Source organism: Pithys albifrons, chromosome 8, assembly GCF_047495875.1.
Source record: "Pithys albifrons albifrons isolate INPA30051 chromosome 8, PitAlb_v1, whole genome shotgun sequence".
Taxonomy (NCBI): domain Eukaryota; kingdom Metazoa; phylum Chordata; class Aves; order Passeriformes; family Thamnophilidae; genus Pithys; species Pithys albifrons.
The window spans coordinates 26,014,655-26,020,654 of record NC_092465.1 but is presented as its reverse complement, the minus strand read 5'-3'; the positions used below and the strand labels follow the sequence as shown (position 1 = coordinate 26,020,654).

At 47.6% G+C, this 6,000-nt stretch overlaps 1 protein-coding gene across 3 annotated transcripts in view; it reads left to right on the top strand.

Annotated features, from left to right (window-relative positions):
- Positions 1 to 2,938: 2,938 nt before the first annotated feature.
- RAPH1 (Ras association (RalGDS/AF-6) and pleckstrin homology domains 1) overlaps positions 2,939 to 6,000 on the top strand; it is an 83,762-nt gene continuing 80,700 nt past the window's right edge. For all 3 annotated transcript variants that reach the window (XM_071562956.1, XM_071562953.1, XM_071562957.1), the window contains exon 1: positions 2,939 to 3,225. The gene's annotated coding sequence lies outside the window, so the exon portion shown is untranslated. The remainder of the gene's footprint in view (positions 3,226 to 6,000) is intronic.

Sequence of the window (6,000 nt, the reverse complement as noted above, 5' to 3'; positions counted from 1 at the left end):
GGCTGAGCAAGCTATTGATGACCAGGAAAGGGGTTTTAATGATTTTGTACCTTGAACACTGTAGTTGGCAAAAAAAGCCAATAAAGAAGTGAGTGAAAAGTCAGCCTGCTCTTCTTGTTAGAGGTGGCAGGGGTCATAGGTGTTCAAGGTTCCATGATGGGATAGCTGCATATATAGAGATAGCTAGATAGCTAGATAGCTAGATAGCTAGCTAGCTAGATAGATAGATAGATAGATAGATGTACATATATATGCACATATATATCATTTTGATTGATAGAATCTGGATCAGACCCAGCTGGTCTTCACCAAAATGTGGCATTTCTACTGCACAAGTCATTGAGTTATTTGAGTCTTTTTGGGTTTTTAATTTTGAGCTTTCGTATTTCCAGCCTTTGCCTGGTATGTCCTTTATGGAAATTCCCACAAATGTCTAATGATCCAAAAGCCTATGTAATCTTTGTTTATTTATGTTTTCTTATTCAAAGTTATTTAAATACAAAAAATAAATTCTTTGAAGGATTCAAAATTAAGCTCAACTGCGAACAGTTCTTAGCTATACTTGAGATTGATAGACAGCATTTAGGGAGAAGCTTTGAAGGGTCAATAGCCTTGCAATTTTTGTCCTGATTAAAAACAGTAATCCATTTTATCTTTTCTTATTTAGATGCAGATATACATTTAAACTGACTTTTTAACCTATTCAGAAGGCTTCATTATTTTTATTAATTCATTAGCTGTTAATTTTATTGGCAGATGTATGACTAAATTCCCTGTACTACTTTGAAAACCTGCACAATGTCTGCTGCAGGTATTACTATTTCCCTGACCTGGGGAATGATTTTACATTAGTAACATATATATAATTGGATTGTGGTTCTGTAGGATGCACACAGATCCAATCTGGTCCTCAAGCTTAAAATGGTCTGGGTCTGATCTCTACGTTAAATTAACTGTGTTGCCTATTGTCTACTCGGGCTCAGGGCAACTTAGCAGGTTTTGTATGAAGGAACAACATTTCTATGCACCAAAAGCAGAGGTTGCCTTAGTCAGCTGCAGTCTCTTTTTCCTTTTGATAGAATTTCACAGCTGAGGGTATGAAGCTTTGCACACTTCAAGGCTGTGCAGTTCCTGAGCTGCAGTGGTGCAGAATGTGACCTGGCAGTGCTTCTGTCCTGGGTTAGAGTCTGGAGTTGGAGCTGCCATGGAGCTACAGAAGGAACCTGGTCATGGCACACCCAGGTTGCTCCTTGTGTTGCCTGTGCACTCACTGTGCTTTTTCATCCATCTTGAATCTGCTTCTCGGGAGGTGTTGTCATTCTAATCCCTTCGAGGTCACAGAGGATCAGTAGGAAAGTATGGTGAGATTAATACAACCTGGAGAGACAGCCTAAAAGTGCTGATAACATCAGATTAATAGTCACTGCCAGCTCACTCTCACTGCTGATATGCGGCAAGTCCAGAACGGCGCTGAAAATTTAAGTACTTATCACTTTTATTAAATAATGTGAGCAGAGACATTTATTAATCCTGGAACACTTGCACAAATTATGAAGCAATGTATCAATAGTAGTCTAGTATTTGGAATGGTTTGATTAAAAATATTTTATTTGCACTCCATAAGGCTACTGTAGTCTCTTAGTGATACATTTTTAGTCCACATTGAGAATTTACATATTTCTGCATCTGTAACTTTGATCTCAGCTTCTCTGTGAAGTTGTTAATTGGCAACATTTCATTATGTTGCCCAGAATTTGGAAGTGATTACGTGCTGAGGTGAATATATATAGCAAAGACTTTTTGCCAGATATGTTAGAATTATACGTGTGAACTTTGTCATTAAAATTACTTAATTGTATATGCACATGAAAATCTTAATTTAAAAGCTTCCTCTTCATGTTGCTGGTGACCTAGCTTGTAACCTTATCAGTAAATTAGTATTTACAGAATTACAACAACTAGCATAATTTTGCGTAATTGTTCTCACTTATGAAAAACGCAGTGCTTTAGCTGACTGAAGTTTTCTCCCTGTCAGACACCGACAGGTGATGTAAACATGCCCATGTTCTGTCACGATCCGGCAGCGGCTCTGGCAGAGGGCAGAGGCGCGTTCCCGGCGGGAGGCAGCGAGGATGCCACCTGTGCAGCGCGGGAGCTCGGAGCGCCGGCACACTCACCCTGCCCAGCACTCACGGCATGAGCTGCGTTAAAGCCACTCTCCCCTCGTGCAGCATCTCTGGCAGTGGCGAGCAACGCGTTTTATCCCATTTTGCCAACACTTTAAAGAATGGTGGTCTCGGCCCTGGAGCTGCGGTAGAACGGGAAACAGGGGCGACCTCCTGGCCGGGGCACAGCTCGCACGAGGCGGCGCGGTCGGGGCTGGCCCGGGGACAACGGGACGCACGACCGAGGATCTCGGTGGGATTCCCAGGATTTGGTCATTTGCTGCCTACTGAAACCCTCGGTGATCGCAACGAGGAGCGACCCTCGGCGCCTGTCGCTGCGGACCGAGCCGCAGCCGCGCTGCCTGGGGCGCGGGCACCGCCCGCCGAGAGCGCGCTCCACGGGGATCGGCACCGGGCGATCGGCTCCACGGGGACCGGCTCCCGGTGATCGGCTCCCGGTGGCAGGCACAAGGGGATCGGCTCCACGAGTACCGGCTCCCGGTGACCGGCACAAGGGGATCGGCTCCACGAGTACCGGCTCCACGGGGATCGGCACAGGGGGATCGGCTCCCGGTGATCGGCACAAGGGGATCGGCTCCACGTGGACCGACTGCACGCGGACCGGCCCCGCAGCGCGCGCCCCCGCGCCCGCCGCCCCCGCGCGCCCCGCGGCCCCGCGCGCGCCCCTCGCCCCGGCGCTGGCGGCGCTCCCGGCGGGGCGGGGCGGGGCGGGGCCCGCGCGCCGGAAGTGAGCGGCGGGCGGGGCCGGAGCGGCGGCGCTGGGGCGGCAGCGGCGTGTCCGCGGCCGGGCAGGGACGCGCCTTGGAGGAAACAGCGAACGGGAAAGGAAGGGAGCGGCGGTGGGGACCGGGCACCGGTATCGGCGGCGGCGGCGGCGGGAGGAGAGGAGAGGAGCAGCAGCAGGCGCCGCAGGGGTCTGCGGGCGTGGCGGACCCGGTGCCGCCGCCGGCAGCGAGCGGGAGCTAACCCGCCGCCTCGCCCCTCTGCTCTGCGGGGCGGCGCCGCTGCCCGCCAGGGGCTCCCCCGGACCCGGGGCGAGGTGAGTGGCGGAGCCGCCTCCGTGTCGGTCTGCGCTGGGGGGCGGCGGCGGCGGCGGGAGAAGGGCGGAGGGAAAGGCAGCAGGAGAGCCGGCGGGAGAACGGACGGAGGGAAAGGCGGCGGGAGAACGGGCGGCGTTTCCTGCCGCCGCACGGCCGGGGCTGGCCGGGATCCCGGTCGGAGGGACTCGCGTTTCCCCCGCCGCCCAGCCCTGGCAGCACCCGGTGGGGTTTTCCAGCGAGGCTCCGCCGTGCCGGGGGTGAGTGGGGCGGTTTTTGTGCCCCCGGGTTTCCCCGCGTGGGGCGTGCCCGGGAGGGGCTGGGCAGCCGCGGGATGCGGGGATGGATGGATGGATGGATGGAGCGTGTGGAGCAGACAATGTCAGCCCGCTTAGTCCCCACCCTGTGCAGCCGCAGGCGGCGGATCCCGCACAGCCGAACAGAACGCGCCAGCCCATCCCGGGGCCACCGGGAAAGATTGGTTTGGAGCTTTCAGTACAATGTTTAGGTTTTGTAACAAAACACCCGAACACCGAAACCCCCAAACTGGAATCTCTTCAGCGTTTGAGCCGTACTGAGGGCAGGCTGGTTTGCGAGCAGCCTCCTCAGCAAGGCTGGTGTCTGCATTGGTTTTCTCCACGAACATGGGAGAGTGGGCTATTATTTTTTCTGCATGGGGAAAATCACTGATGGTGGGAGGGAAAGGAGGAGTGTCCGTATACGTGAGTGTCACATGACCGTGTAAAATTCATATAGCTATACTTATTTTGTTCCTGCATTAATGCCAGTTGTCTTAAGAAGCCAGTGACTTACCTGTTCATTTCAGAAGGTTTTACTTCTTTTGGATTTGTTATCTTGTGGGGCGGAAGGTAGTCACCTGTCTGTTTGGACACTGCTTTTGCATTTTATCGTGCATTTTATCATTTTTACTAGTCATTTTAAGGCTTTTTATGTTTTAATTGGGTAATAGGTGTTCAGAAGAGATAGATAGCAGTCTGTGTAATATAATTTCTTTTTTTCCTGGAAGAATACAGATACTCTCCATTTGGCACAAGTAGAGTGTTTGGTATGGCTGGAATCTTCACATTGCCATTCATGTGAGGGATGAATGAGACTGTAGAATCAAACCTTATCCAGTTTGAACAAATCGCCTCTTTTTGTCTGTTCCCCCTCACTCACTGTCCTCCAGGCATGGACACGTTAGCTTGTACAACACCTTTGAGTAGAAAAATTAATTTATATGTTGAATAAATTTAGATGTTTGTTGAAACATATGTCTAAAACAGCAAATCTTCCAATTTCAGCTTTTCTCTGCTGAGAAGTTTCCTATTGAAATAGAGGAACAGAAATATTACTTGCTAACAAAAGTATAGGTCCTTATCTAGGGAATACTTTACATTTAAGTTATATAAAGATCTAGACATGTCCAGATTTAATACACTGAAGTCCCTCATGGATGGGTGTGGTGTTTAGGAGAACAAGAACTGGATTTTTGCACCTAAGTTACTGTGTGGTTTTTCATATCACTGGGTGACCCATTACTTTACAGAAATCTATGTTAAAGAACCTTTTTACTTTTATAGAGCAAGAAGGTAAGTGGCACTCAGGAATTTATTTATTGCCTGCCTACAGATTTCATTTTCAGATAGATACTTCCCTGAAATGGCTTCATTTTTACAACATGTGGTGAAGTGTCCACCTACCACTGCTTCTCTGACTCAGCATGTGGTGACAGAAAAGTACTGCTGAGAGATAAACCACAGCTCAGGAAAGCCGTGTAGTGTACCAGCTGTTAATCTCTTGAAAGAGTATAAAAAATAATGTGAAAAAGGAGACTGACAAATTTTATATGGTCTTCAATCTTCTCCTCTTGCATAGTATTGTGAGACCACTGTCTTCAGGTTTAATTTAAAATAGTGTATTTATAGTGGAGTAGTGCATTGACATAAACTGTTTGGAACTCTGGTGTGCTGTATTCTGTGCCTTCCTTAGCAAGGTAAGCCCTGGTACAGGGAACACCTGTTGGTTTGAAGGGGTATATGAAACTGCTGCCATACCTTTTGTAGGTAATGGTTCAACATGATTGATTTTAAGAGGCTCTGTTTTTCAAAAGAATGTCTCAGCCTTCTGAGTACCAGAATACATGGATATTGCCTCATTTACCCCAAATCACTGATTTTTTTTTTAGCTGTAAAGCTATTTTCTTGTTTCTTTATTTTAATTTTACAAGATTATGGGCATGTGCTTCTTTATGTATTTTTTCAGTATTAAGGTTTTAATACAATCAACTAGCTTTTCTAGCTAGAAATAGTTAATACTTTGTGCTTTAAATTGAAGGTCTTTACCCTGTGTTAGTCTGGTCGTTTCTGGTCATACAACTTGCCCTCCTTCTTCAAATGTTTTTTTGCCACTGGAGGGAGAAATAAAAACTTATCAAACTGGGGCAGAGTTAAATCTGAGTGACTAAGCCAGTTAGGCAAATATTAAGAACGTTGCTGAAGATCCTGACCATTAAGTAATTTAGATCACCCTCTTTAATAGAGGAAAAATCCAAATCTCTTGTGTTACAAATGAAGCCAAAGGTTGCAAAATAATCACATGCTGCCTTTTCTGTTTTGTTAAATAATAGTTTTATTACAGAATTTTCAGACAGAACAGAAATAATGTGCTGCAGAGCTACCCATTGACATCTGTTCATGCTGAGGACCCTGCTGATAAAATCGAGAACTTTTTACAAGCACTTACCAAAGCCAAAAATGTCTGATTTCTCTTTACGC